Source organism: Mycteria americana, chromosome 5 (genome assembly GCF_035582795.1).
Source record: "Mycteria americana isolate JAX WOST 10 ecotype Jacksonville Zoo and Gardens chromosome 5, USCA_MyAme_1.0, whole genome shotgun sequence".
Lineage (NCBI taxonomy): Eukaryota > Metazoa > Chordata > Aves > Ciconiiformes > Ciconiidae > Mycteria > Mycteria americana.
This window is the reverse complement of record NC_134369.1, coordinates 58370441-58385438: the sequence shown is the minus strand read 5'-3', so window position 1 is coordinate 58385438 and position 14998 is coordinate 58370441.

Genomic DNA, 14998 nt, shown 5'->3' with positions numbered 1-14998 from the left:
GAGCAAGGTAACACAGGATCACAGCAATGAGAAGCCAGTTTCTTTTTTCAGTGCTGAGACTTGGTGCAAGGAAAAGCTTGTAACATCTCACAACAAGAAATCACTTATAACTACTGGAAAGTAAGCATTGCCTTCACTGCAGCCACCAAATGCATCTTGAATTTAATCATTAACTGACCAAAAAAACTGGTCACTTCTTTATTTCCACACAATTTTTTTTTAAATAGTTGACTATCTATGGAGAAGATAAAAGCAAGTAAGCATTTGCTTGCAAGGGATCAAGAAGGGGCAAGTTACACCCCGGCCCGCACATCAGATGACTCCTGATGTTATCTGCCTGGTGGATGTTATCTACTATGGTGGATAACTCCACCATAGTCTAGAGGGTTCTCTTCTACTTTCCCTGTACTCCCTTGCCCCCTCTTATTTCCCTGCCCTCTGCATGAAGATGACCATCCAGTACCAGTTGTATACTGTGGACCCTCAAATCCACTTTTTTCAACCTTTAGGACTGAAAAATAGAATGAAAGAACTTTTAGCTTTGCAGAGTTTGGTCTAAAGTATAATGAAATCTGAAGCAAAACTGTTAACGGCCTTCCTAGAAACACTTGCATGTGGAAGAAGAGAATCACAGCTCAACACAAGAGGAGGGCTCCAGTTTAGGACCAGAGAAGAGGATGGAAAGTTGCCGCAGAAGTGCATTTTCAAGATGCATTTTGTGGCATCTGCCTATGTTTTCCTCAGCTTGTGCTCATGTTATTGTCTTACTACCTTGGGAGAAGTGTTACAAAATCACCAGATTTAAAAAAAAAAATAAATAAAAAACCAAGGAAAAATATAATTTTAAAAGAAAAGGCTATGCATATGCAAAGTTGATTCAAATGCTTTCAGATTGCACCATAGAAAAGCTGTGGCCTAGTTTTTGAAATACATATTTCACTTTATTTTGCACACAGCTGGGTTTATATTGGCACTCACACTAATATGCAAAATGCAGTATCTTGTATTCATGAATGACTCTTTATAAAATGCCAGGAGGGCACCTGCTTTCTTTTCTTTAAGTCTATATCATGACAAAGAAGAAGCTTGTATTAATGGCCAACTTCCAGCTCTGACCACAGCCTGGAGGGATTTGTGCCAGCTGTACACAGGTTTGGAAGTAAACAACATGCCCCGGTCAAAAGGAGTTTCTTACACTCCATGGAAAGAGACTGCTAATGAGATGCAACGTACTGACGGAGGGAGTGCATGTCAACACTAACTGTGTATGGAGCTGCTACAACAAAGTGTATGTGCACTGAGATGCATTGCATGCATCCTATCCAGTATATGTGCAGTATGTTATATACGTCAACCAGTCCTCATAGCATTGCTGTAGACACACTAGCCAAACTTCCTCCCATTCCTGGTGGTTCTCAGGGCTCAGGCTCGGTGGCTGCCAGGGCACTAGACAAACTAATTAAAGGTATCCTGGCCAGTTGGTGGTGGTGGGATTTCTTTTAAAGAAAAAAAGATGCATTGTATCTCAGTAGTTTAGAAGGCAGGCTATTGAAATGACTCCTCATCTTAAGAAGTTGCTTTGTCTGCCATCCAAATCTGACAGGATCTGTGTGCATTGAACTTCAGATCATGATGCAAAACTCATCTCTCTTTCACGATTTTCCCCAAAAAAACAGAATGACATACATGAGACAGCTTGATAGAGAAAGATTTTTCTTTAATGTAAGTACATGTTGATTAGGCATGTATTTAAGAAAAAAATGTTTTTAAATGAGATGTGGACAACTAACATTAGATGAATTTCATAGACATTTGTGCAGATACTTAGAACTTCAAATAGGAATTTTTAAAATTAGACTGATGTATACTCATTATGTGGTCATGCTAAAAAAAAATTAGAAATTCAGCTCTAGCCTATGAACTGGAGTTGATCAAAAATGTATTACAATCTTCCTACATTAAATTTATTCAACTTTTCTACACACTGCAAGATTGTTCCTGCAATGTGCTTTCTGCTTCTGATTTGGATTAATTCTTTTTCCTGACTAAACAAGGGCACCACAATCATCTCAGTGTGCACTTCTGAGGTAAGCAAGGTACTTAAGGTCAAATCAGCCTGAGTTTGATCAGGACGTTATTGAGCTGATAGCTTTCCATCATTACTGCACTGCATTCCATGTACCATTTGATTGCCAGACTAGAAACGACTGTATTTCACTGGGTATCAGCCCACATATTTTGCCAAATGTAAAAAGAAACTGAAAAGTAATGGACATGATATAGATATAATAGAACAAGCATGTGTACAATAGTACATCAAATCCCCTAACCAAACCTTCAAGAAAATTAAAATCTATTAAGATAGAACAGTATTTGTGATCAGTTCTTCAAAAAAGTAATCATCTTTCTTCCATTTCCCAACTCCAGACGTAAGCTATGTCCTTATTCCTGCATCAGGAATAGGCAGAACCAAGAAGCAAGAGAATCATCAGCTGTGAAACAAAACAGTTGTTGAACTGAGCTGTGTTCGCACGTTTACCCTTGTCTCCCAACTCCCTGCAGCAGCCTACAAAATGCTTGCCACAAAATGCTTTGCCACTTCCATCAAGTATCAGAACAATTAGAGGTGTTTATTCCTGGACCAGTATACTGCATATGAAGTATAAGTCTTCCTGCAGAAGTTAATTTGTAACGTCTTGGAGATGTCCCTCTGAAAGATGCAGTTTGCACTGCAAGATGAGAGTTTAGCAACACAGCATCTGCAGCATTCTGCTCAGAAACACAGCAGGATAGAAGGAGATTGTCGACTAGTTCTCAGTCTAATAAAGATATTTGATGCAGAAAGCAAAAATTTATGATCAATTAAGTTATCATTGAACTCACTAGCAGCATTAACAATTTTACTGCTAGCAAGAAGAATCAACACCAGAGGCACTGAGTTTGACACTGTCACATCCTAAAAAGACTCCAAAACATTTTATGCACTAAAAGAACTATGAAAAATAAAGTCATCCTCCTTTTCTTAAGGCAAGACCAATGTCCTCTGTGGAGGTAACGCTCTCACATGATGTATCATTTTATACATACACACTCTTCACGTACTGTAAACAGCAAGCCAGATTTCTCCATTTTTCAACCAAGCAGCAAAGGTAGGTATGTGCCTTCTTTATTCAGGTGACAAGGTAGATCCAATAAAGTTCTGATGAGAAACAAATTTGTATCAGAAATACAAAGCTTAAGGTCCTCTGAGATCTATCTCCATTTTTCTTTATTTCCTCATCCCTACTCCATATTCCTGCTAATCCCATTCCTGATATGGAATATTTTTAAAGTACTGCATAGCCTCTTCCTGGATGCAGATTAAGTGAACCATGAAGAGACATGGTTTACGTGTCTTAAGAGACATTAGGTAAAAACAGGAAATATTAAACAAACAGAACTACAGTTTTGAGTTGTGACTTTTTTTTTTTAATTATCTCTTTCACTGGGCTGGTTGCATGAAGCAGATAATTACTTTTGCAAAGACTAGTAACAATTCAGAACTGTAGAAAAGCTCTGGTCATTGTCAGAATACGAACTGCAATTATTTGCTGTATCCATCTTTCCCAGTGTGAAAGACTGTTGTCATGTGCAGTTATCTGGGAGAATCTGATTTAAACCTAGCAATTAGAAAGGGGAGTCAGACAGCTAGTTTTCTACCTCTTCGCTCCACTACTAAATTACTAGGTGACCTTGGGCAAGACAACTACTCTGTATCTTCATTTACCCATCTAAACCACACCTGTTGTGTTTATTTAGCTCACAGGGGCATCTAGAGGCTTAATTAATGTTTGCAAAAAGCTTTGAGATCATCAGATGAAAGGTACTTATATAAGTCCCAAATATTATAAAGTCAATGAGAAAAAAATGGATAGGTGCCAATAGAGTCAGTTGGACAAACGGTTTCCCCTATCAGTATTGTCCATATTTCCGTTTCTAGTTTATCAGTGGAAATATACACGGCTGTTTAAATAAAGTCTCATGCATGTTCCACTGTGTACAGAACCAGTCACCACAGTCTGTAGATCTGAAAACAGTTCGAAAGCTGGAAAAGAACTCTTGGGAAGATGCATATTATACTTCTACTCCAACACAAAAGAAGTCCTTCCTCCGGAGTGGTTCTATACTCTACAGGAAAATTCCCAGTGGCAGTCAGCAGCACATACATATAGTTTGATTTAACATTTTTATATACTGTAATTTTTTGATCAATGGACACTGGAAAGCATCTTCCTTTCACTGTTTTATGAGAAAGAGCTTGAATTTAATATCTGCAAGCACATAACCCGCGCCTAAATAAATAAGAAACTCCCCTCTCCCCAAGGATCGTAATGCTATAGCATCTAGGTCACTGCTTTTAACCTCTTCCCTAAGGAATTAGAAATAATTCCAAGATCCCAAGTAAATTCTATTCCTTGGCTGACTGGATCCCCATCAGAAGACACTGTTCTCATTATTTTCTTCCCAACCTGACAAGTAGTCTTGCCTTACAATTGCTCACAGAAGCGATCCAAGATACTGCAACACAGCTTCACTTTTCAGGTCCTGTTGTGCTTCAGACAGGACCGGGCCAGCTGAAGATGAATTTGCTTGATACCATGGCGTATCACCCCCGCCCACCCCGAAGCCTAGCATACCTTTTGTATTCATGGTTTTTAATTGCAACCTGTCTCCCAGAAACAAAAGTTTTAAGCGTGCTTCTGTGGGAAGGGAAAGCACTGAACATGTTCATCCTGTCCAAGAAAAATACAGCTAAAGCAGAAGATAGGAGGCCAAGCTTTAGATACTTTGAGGGGCCTTTGACAGAGACAGGCTTGGATAACAAGAGATAAAAGATGTGGATAACAATCAAAGCGTTATTGGCAAGTGTTCAGTGTAGCAGACATTAATGTAACTCCCAATTAGGTTCAGTTTTTGCTGCCTCAGTTTAGTCCTCCAGGTAGAAGAAAGTAGGAGGAGTTTTAAAATACCAGGACTACTTAGAAGAGTGCTGGAAGTAAACTAGAAAAACTTGGAAGGTGTTGAGACCTGAGGGAAAATGCCATCACCATAGGGCACACCCTATTCACTAGTATAGGAGTACAGATACCTGTTTTCAGATGAAGTCAGCCAGCCTAGAAGTAGTTGTCAAAATGACAATTACAGGGCTCCATGGTACTTCCAGTTTTTATTCCACGGTGTTGCACAGGTTGACCCTCAAAAGGTGGTGAACTTGAACTTCCGCTATTTGCTTAGACTAACTTCTATAAACCACGGTAGTGCTTCTGTGCAATGCTATGCGCGCTGAAGCAGCAATGCACTGCCTTCTGCCGCTTTGTAAAATTAACATGCTTTTCTTTCATCTAGAGTTGTCAGACATACTACATTAAAAAGGATTTTTTTTTTTACTTCAAATCCATAGAAAAATAGAAGTGGTGGTTATTTTTGCATTTACTGTGTAAATTGCACTTCAAAATTAAGTTTTCCTTAAAAAAATTAAAACCCTTTACACTTACCATTGTGAAGAACCTAAATGCAAGCCATGAGCAGACTCATACAATAATGTCTTCCCCAATTTTCAGACAAGCCTCCGTATGAAAGCAATTGGAGCTTGGACAACTAGAAGAATTCCTCAGTTGTAAACAAAAGAGAAGCCAGTCTTGCAAAGACATCCTCACCATCTTCACTGTCTTTGTTTACAGGGTGAGACAGACCACAGATTTGCATCGTTACTTAGTACCATAAGAAGCTAAAAGGTGGTGTAGCGAAAATTTATTTTCAGATATGCTATACTTGATATCCATTGTACCAACGTATCAGTGAGCTACAAGGCTTGCAGACCATACATAAGCAAATGGAAAGACAAGACAGGATTAAATAGATTATAATCAGAATAGCGAACAGGTATACAGCTTTTAGAATTTAAATATCTCTGTATTTTTCCTGGGGAAAAACCACCATAGAATAGAATCGCTTAGGTTGGAAAAGACCTTTAAGATCATCCAGTCCAACTGTTAACCTAGCACTGCCAAGTCCACCACTAAACCATGTCCCTTTGTGCCACATCTACATGTCTTGTAAATACCTCCAGGGATGGTGACTCAACCACTTCCCTGGGCAGCCTGTTCCAATGCTTGACAACCCTTTCAGTGAAGAAATTTTTCCTAATATCCAGTCTAAACCTCCCCTGGCGCAACTTGAGGCCATTCCCTCTCATCCTATCACTTGTTACCCGGGAGAAGAGACCGACCCCCACCTCTCTACAACCTCCTTTCAGGTAGTTGTAGAGAGCGGTAAGGTCTCCCCTCAGCCTCCTTTTCTCCAGGCTAAACAACCCCAGTTCCCTCAGCCACTCCTCATCAGACTTGTGCTCCAGACCCTTCACCAGCTTCGTTGCCCTTCTCTGGACACGCTCCAGCACCTCAATGTCTCTCTTGTAGTGGGGGGCCCAAAACTGAACACAGTATTCGAGGTGCGGCCTCACCAGTGCCGAGTACAGGGGCACGATCACTTCCCTAGTCCTGCTGGCCACTCTATTTCTGATACAAGCCAGGATGCTATTGGCCTTCTCGGCCACCTGGGCACACTGCTGGCTCATATTCAGGTGGCTGTCAACCAACACCCCCAGGTCCTTCTCTGCCAGGCAGCTTTCCAGCCACTCTTCACCAAGGCAGTAGCGTTGCATGGGGTTGCTGTGACCCAAGTGCAGGACCTGGCACTTGGCCTTGTTGAATTTCATACAGTTGGCCCCAGCCCATCGATCCAGCCTGCCCAGGTCCTTCTGCAGAGCCTTCCTACCCTCAAAGAGATCAACACTCCTGCCCAATTTGGTGTCATCTGCAAACTGACTGAGGGTGCACTTGATCCCCTTGTCCAGATCATTGATAAAGATATTCAACAGAACTGGCCCCAACACAGAGCCCTGGCGAACACCAGTTGTGACCGGCCACCAACTGGATTTAACTCCATTCACCACCACTCTTTGGGCCCAGCCATGCAGCCAGTTCTTTACCCAGCAAAGTGTACACCCGTCCAAGCCACGGGCAGCCAGTTTCTCCAGGAGAATGCTGTGGGAAATGGTGTCCAAGGCTTTACTAAAGTCTAAGTAGACAACATCCACAGCCTTTCCCTCATCCACTAAGCGGGTCACCTTGTCATAGAAGGAGGTCAGGTTAGTCAAGCAGGACCTGCCTTTCATAAAGCCGTGCTGACTGGGCCTGATCACCTGGTTGTCCTGTACGTGTCACATGGTGGCACTCAAGATGATCTGCTCCATAACCTTCCCCAGCACCGAGGTCAGGCTGACAGGCCTGTAGTTCCCTGGATCCTCCTTCTGGTCCTTCTTATAGATGGACATCACATTTGCTAACTTCCAGTCAACTGGGACCTCCCCAGTTAGCCAGGACTGCTGATAAATGATGGAAAGGACTGAGCACTTCTGCCAGCTCCCTCAGTACTCTTGGTGGATCCCATCTGGCCCCATAGACTTGTGTGTGTCTGAGTGGTGTAGCAGGTCGCTAACCATTTCCCCCTGGATTACGGGGGCTTCATTCTGCTCCCCATCCCTGTCCTCCAGCTCAGCGGGCTGGGTACCCCAAGAACTGCTCCTACTGTTAAAGACTGAGGCAAAGAAGGCATTAAGTACCTCAGCCTTTTCCTCATCCTTTGTCACTGTGTTTCCCCCCGCATCCAATAAAGCATGGAGATTCTCCTTAGTCCTCCTTTCATTGCTAATGTATTTATAGAAACATTTTTATTGTCTTTTACAGCAGTAGTGAGATTAGGTTCTAGTTGGGCTTTGGCCCTTCTAATTTTCCCTGCATACTCACAACATCCTTGTAGTCCTCCTAAGTTGCCTGCCCTTCTTCTAAAGGTCATAAACTCTCCTTTTTTTCCTGAGTTCCAGCCAAAGCTCTCTGTTCAGCCAGGCCAGTCTTCCCTGCCAGCTCGTCTTTCAGCACATGGGGATGGTCTGCTCCTGAGCCTTTAAAATTTCCTTCTTGAAGAATGTCCAGCCTTCCTGGACTCCTTTGCTCTTCAGGACTGCTTCCCAAGGGACTCTGTGGACCAGTCTCCTAAACAGGCCAAAGTCTGCCCTCCGGAAGTCCAATGTAGCAGTTCTGCTGACCCCCCTCCTTGCTTCTCCAAGAATCAGGAACTCTGTCGTTTTACAATCGCTCTGCCCAAGATGGCCTCCAACCGTCACATCACCCACAAGTCCTTCTCTGTTCACAAACAAGAGGTCCAGCGGGGCACCTGCCCTCGGTGGCTCACTCACCAGCTGTGTCAGCAGTTATCTTCCACACACTCCAGGAACCTCCTGGACTGTTTCCTCTCTGCTGTACTGTATTTCCAGCAGACATCTGGTAAGTTGAAGTCCCCCGCGAGAAAAAGGGCTAGCGATTGTGATACTTCTCCCAGCTGCTTATAAAAATATTTCATCTGCCTCTTCATCCTGGTTGGGTGGTCTGTAACAGACTCCCACCATAATATCTGCAGGTCTGTGTGTTTATATAAAAATATTTCTTTTTTAAAGGCAAAATAGGACACACCGTCTCCCAATAAAAACAGCATCAAGTTGCCCAATTTTGTTGTTTTCCTCTACTGGAAGACTGTTCTAATAGCATGTACAGGAACCTTTCCTCTTTCATACGATGCCCTTAGAACTAATTTACAGCAGGATATAAAGATGATATATCTGACGCAAAAGAGAGATTGGAAAACTCGCGTATGAGTTTCAAGTGGTCTGTGATTCATGTTTACAGTAAAATCCCATGGAATAATTTTAAAGCATCTTCTATATGAAAATTCCAAGACATTCTCAAATGTTAACAGCTAGTATTTTTGAAATGTCTGATAATCACTAATCTCATTTCATATACAAGAAGGTTGAAGCAGAGAGTCAATCGCCCTGTCAAGGTCATGTATACACAAGTCAGGATTAGAATTCAGGTTTGGCTTTGCTGTGAGCCAGTCTTTCTAACAAACTGCTTCATATCATAGTGACGAGTTATAGTTGGGGTTTGTTTGCTTATACGTTATATATTATTTCTCCTCATATAGCCACATTAAAGCATCTTTGAAATAATATGACTATGACCCCTTTCATTTTAAATAAACTAAAACACTAGGACTATTTTATAACAGGAAACATCCCATAGCACCAAAATGAGCTGTTACAGCTGAGGAAGGCACTGATGACATGCAACATTGGTGGAATGCACAGGAATGGACAATTCATTCCCACAATTCTTTGAAAATTTTTGTCTGTTGTCAGGTAAGGCATGCTAGTTCAGTTTGACACCTAACAGTGGGTGCTGAAAGTAAAAATGAGTAATTTGATGTAATCTAAAAATGTAACATACTAGAACATTAAATAGTAATAAATGGTAAAGATATTTCTATTTTAAACAAAACTAGAAGCCTACTTTCATAACAAATGTTCAGATTACCTTTGAAAAACTAATGGGCCAGAAAGGAAAATCAACTCTTTGCAGTGACTGCAACAACTCAGTGTGACTTCCATGCATTTTTAAAAATACAGCCTATAGTAAATGAAATGTAAAAGTATTCTTTAAGCTAAAAAAAACCCCACTCCTAATGGTACTAGATCAAACTTGCCATTTTGACTTCATCTGCAAAGACAGAACATCTGGTATGCTTCTGGCCGAGAAAGGTCCTATTCAGAGCAACGCTACTGAGACTATGAACCAATTCCTACACTTCCAAAACAAACATAAACGCAAGAGTGAGTTAGCTTATAACCCTACATTAAAAAAATCTTCTTAGGTTACTATAATCACAGTCAGTTAATTGACAGACTTGAGATTCTCCAGAATTAAACCTACATTTTCATGAAACAAACTTTGAACTTTTTAAATTTTTTAAGTAGCATCAGTCAAGCAATGCAAAATTTAAAAATTGAGAAGAAATTCCTTGTGCCTATATCAACTACTGGAAAAATGTTACTATATCAATTCAACATTTTTTTAATCACAGCAATTACTACAAGATTTCATCCCTATCTAGGTTAAAGGCTCATAAAACAGAAGCCCTTTTCTTAGTGTTTTGTTGTTTGGTGTTTTTTTTTTAAGAATGAGAAAGAATACATATATAAAGAATGAATTTATTAATTCATTGGTAAACTACTACATATTTCAATCCAGTTAAAAAAATTAGGAAACAATGTCCCGTGGGAAATAACCCTGGAAAAAGTCTATACCAGTATTTGTGCAATTTGTACACAGAAAATGATCTACCACCACTTAAACTGCAGTCAGACCAAAAGGATTGATCTTCCTCCTGTAAATACATTCAAAAGCAAAACACTGAAGTGTGGGCTATTGAAACTGCTTTTTAAGTCATTGCACTTGATTAGGGCTGTGAGGATCTTTTTATCTCACTACCTACAAGGACTAGATGCTACAAGAAAAAAAAAAAAGCATTCCTAGATGAGCTATTGCATTTAGTGGTCGGAGCGATCATTAGTGTATAGAAAATCCACACACTGTTCTCGAAGATAGGAAACAGTAGGAATAATCACTAATAATTCTAATATACTGCATGAGCAGATGGCCTAAACTATCCAATGTTTTATCAGTCTTACTGTTTCGTACATTGTGATGGATAAAAATTATACATGATAAACTGTGGCTGAGACAATGAATGCTTCCATCCATCATTCCAGGCTTCTCTTATTCTAACCACGTGACTGAGTTGAATCAAGTTTATGACATCGTGGCAGGGAGATTCCTACAGAAGCTAATATCTAGATTGAGTACATGAATAATGCATTTACTCCCTATAAAAGCAAAAAATGTTAATTTTAAGAACAAGGGATCTCTATTTCACTTCATTGCACCAGACCACAATGAAATATTTTAAAAGCCCTAGCAGATCATTCACAAAAATTTCAGTACGTATTTACACTAGCCTCTATATCGCCGCTGAAACTGCATTGTTCTCAAGAGGCCATGAAGTTTTTATAAAATTGTGTGACAATCCTAAATAAAGGAAATCTCACTTTAAGAACACAGGCTAATAGAAATCCTTCATAGAAGCCGCAGACTCCTCTCCCCACGCACTGAACAGGCTTGGCACAGCGTCCAGGCATGGCCAGCTCTCTGCTGGGGGCAACGTTCTTGGCTGTGAAGGCAGAGCATGCCCTCTGTCACTCATGGCGAGCAGTCCTGTCCAACTGTCTCTTTTCAACAACTTTATCATCAATCTCTTTATTAACAGCTCCACTGCAGACTGAGAACGCAAACAAGGACAACGCGCATGCCAGATTTCTGGAAGGCACACAGCATCAGACACCATACAGGGCAAGGTTTCAGGAAAGCTGAAGCAGAAGCTGTAGCGCAAAACTCTTACATGCTGTTTTAAGAAGTATCACGTTTGTTATACTTACTTAGAATCAAACTTCTAATTGGGGGGAGGCGGGGGAGGGGGAAAGTTATTCCTTAGATGTCAAGGATTTCAAACATCAAATGCATTCATGAAGTAGATGTGCTAGCTCGCAAATAAGACAGACAAAAAGGCATTTGCACTTGTAAGCTGTCCGGTATCTGTGTGGGCCACAGTTATTATGGGGCAGTTTAAACGCATTGGCTATTTTCTTAAGTTAAATAAATAAATGTAGCCTTCCTTACCCAACAAGTTGGAGTTTTTATCACCTTACATCAATAGTAATTTTCCTCTTTATCCTTTCCTATTACTTGCCTGGATTCTGGCTCTTATTTAAAGACAGTAATTTACTGCAAAACCAAGCTTGATAATACCTGCATATACCATTAAACAGGTTTTTTTCCCAACCATTACTAGGCTGTTAAATTTGACTTTTTCTAAATTCAGTATCTTTAGAGTTTATGAGGTAAAAATTTAATAAAGTGTGTACAACAGTCATTCTTAACTTTATTTTAAACATTCTACTAGAATACAGAGGTCATAAAAATACTGAGCTTATTAAAAAACCAGACATGCTGAATAGGAACTGTGATCTGGTTAATTCATTAAGTGTGGCAGGAAGAAAAAAAGTTACCTAAAGATAGCATTCCAGAATTTAGTCAGAACAATACAAATATGCCTAAACTTTATTAAAAAAAACATTAGAGTTTAAATATCCAAAAAGCAGATGGGACATCCAGCAGTGGTTCATCATATTATCTTTTTCATAATAAAACATGCCCTCTGAAGTTTGATATCAAAGTTTGCATTCTTTTGGTGGTGATAGCGGCAGATGTTTGATGTTTGTAGATATTTCAAATTATTAGTTTGAACTTTGTAGACATATCAAACTGCATCTGTCTCTATCGACAAACTCAAGATGCTTTGTTTCTGTTGAACGGATCCTTAATTTACCAAGATTATTAAACTAAAAATGGTTTATTACTGATGTTTTTCCAGTATGAACATTGGATCTTTGAAGTGAACCTACCCAGTACTCTGCTAAGGTACGTGTATACAAACATTCGTGAGTGTACTATCAAGACTTGCACATTTTTAAGTGACAAAATTTTTGGTAAGTATTGTTCAGCCACAATGATGCCAAAGAGAGATTAAGCATAGCAAAGCTACCCAACTAGTGTGTTTATAAAGTTACATAAAGTATGCCAGGATCACTTCAATATGTGAAATGTCTTTTGTACAAATGCACACAACTTCCAAAAAAGTATGTATTCCAAAATAAACCTACTCTGCTTCCTCAGTAACTACCACAGTAGTTTTTCTTGCATTTAAGTAGATTCTGGCTCAGTAATATCTAGCATGTTCTTGCTATACTGAATTATTTTTGGTTATTCTAGTAGCTGAAGAACTCAGTTTTAGCTTTTATTGTTGATTAAAATTTGTTTTCTCATTAAGGTACTTTTACTATCAGTTGATACTTATTACTACTGAGTTACTATATACTTGTAGCTACAAGATTAAAGATTTTGCAGTTTAAAAAAAAAAAAAAAAAAAGAAATGCACTAAGAAATTGCATGCACACATACTACCTACAGCAAGGAAGCACAACTTTAGCTAGAACTCATCAACTCAAATGTCTGATTCAAATCAGTATGTCTAAAGCCATCTGTTAGAACCATGGCTTATTAATGTTAATTATTTTGGCTACAACAGTAATTTTCAGCTTCTTGTTTGCAGATCCTTATGAGTCCATCAACTTAATTTTGGAGGTTCATGACAGGTAACGCAGAAAAACAAGCCTACTGAAACCTATTGCCAGTAGGTTGAGAAACACTGAACAGAAATTTGTGTATCTACTAGCAGATTTTTATTGGTTGGTGAAAATAAAAGAGGAATTAAAGCCATAAATAACATCAGCTGTGATGAAAGGGAGACAGGGCGGGCAAGATATAAAGATGATGAATCTGTTCTAAACAAGACAAGCAATTGCATGCTGTGAAAAATATATACAACACAAAGGTTTATTGTTTTAGGCAGGATAATTATAATATGAAGACCATAATCATCAGTGATTTTAGCAGTTGTAGAAATTTTAGTCAAAAGGAGGCTACTTATTAAAGTTACTCACATCAAGCATTTGGAGGATTGGGCTCATGCTGATACAAAAATCAATCAAGTGATGCACAGCTATGTGTAATTTTTACTTTTATTTCAGGGCAAGCTTAAACTATTTGACAAGAAGAGAAAGAGTGCCATCTGCTGACATAAGAAATAGTCACTTGCGAGGAAAGCAAGCATAAGATGCCAAAACTGTTACAGCTAATGTTTTTAAAAAATGGACTTCAAACTTTTAAAGAGAATAGTATAGCCCCAAATTGTTTATGCACACATTTCTTCTAGTTTTGTCAGCTTTTACGAATTTAAGATTGAGATGGACTCCTACTCAGGAGACAAGGAATGGATGCTCTTGAAATGGTGGTTTGGTTTGTTTGGGCTTTTTTTGGGGGGGTGGGGGGGTGGGCAATAAACCCTGCTCCCGCCAAGCCACTGCACAATCCACAACCTTTCCCTTTAACAGACTAGAACTCAACATCCTGCTGAGTGTTACTTCCACTTCCTATACCTAACATCATGCTTATTTAGAGAACTATTTCTTTTAGGCCGTACTGTATTTTGTCTTAGCAGAAAATTTAAGAGCTAAGTACGAATTAAGAGAGTAAAATCAATTTTGTACATTCAGAAAAATCACACAACTATGGGATTGTGCTGTTTTTTATTGTGTTTTCAATGGAGAAATACATCATCTGTTTACAAAATAGCTCTTGAAAAATACAAGGAGTACAGATACTATAAAACAAAGCAAACTCCAGTCATGAGACACTACGTACATCATGCGAAAGCAACAGTCTGATCTCCAGGTTATGAAAACTAGAATTAAAAAGTCACTATACAGAAAGGTTCCAAGTTTCCAGCTTGGCAAAACTTGGGTGCAGTTACATGAAACGTTTAATAAAATGAAAAAGATTTTCTGATGTGTAAACAAAATGACAAGACTAAATTTGTGCCTGGCAATTTCGATCTAAACTCCATAGCTACACAAAATACACAGACACCTTGTACACTTCAACTGTTAATATAACCTTCTTTGGGGGGTGGAGGACAGCAGGCTGCACAGGGCAAGGAAAAGAGAAACATTGTATACTAGACATCTTAGACAAATGGCAAAAAAAACCCTTCAGTTACTGCACAGCCTAAGTAAAAGATAGCTACACTCTGACTTTGGAGAATTAATTTAGAAGGATAAGGGGAAGAGTGTAAGTAATTTAATTTTAACATGAAAGATGCACGTGTAATAGGATGGAGCACAATGGGAGAAGGGAGTTCTTAAAACATGCTAATCAAAGTATGGGAAGTATGATTTGACATCCCACATATTTCAGACTTAAGTAATAGTAACATGAAGTTTGTTATCTACATCTGGTATTACTGTTGGTATCCCTCATGTTCCTCAAATACTGCTGTTCTTTGCCATGAGAGATTCAGTTCTTTCAAAAGAAAAAAGTTGTTACTTATC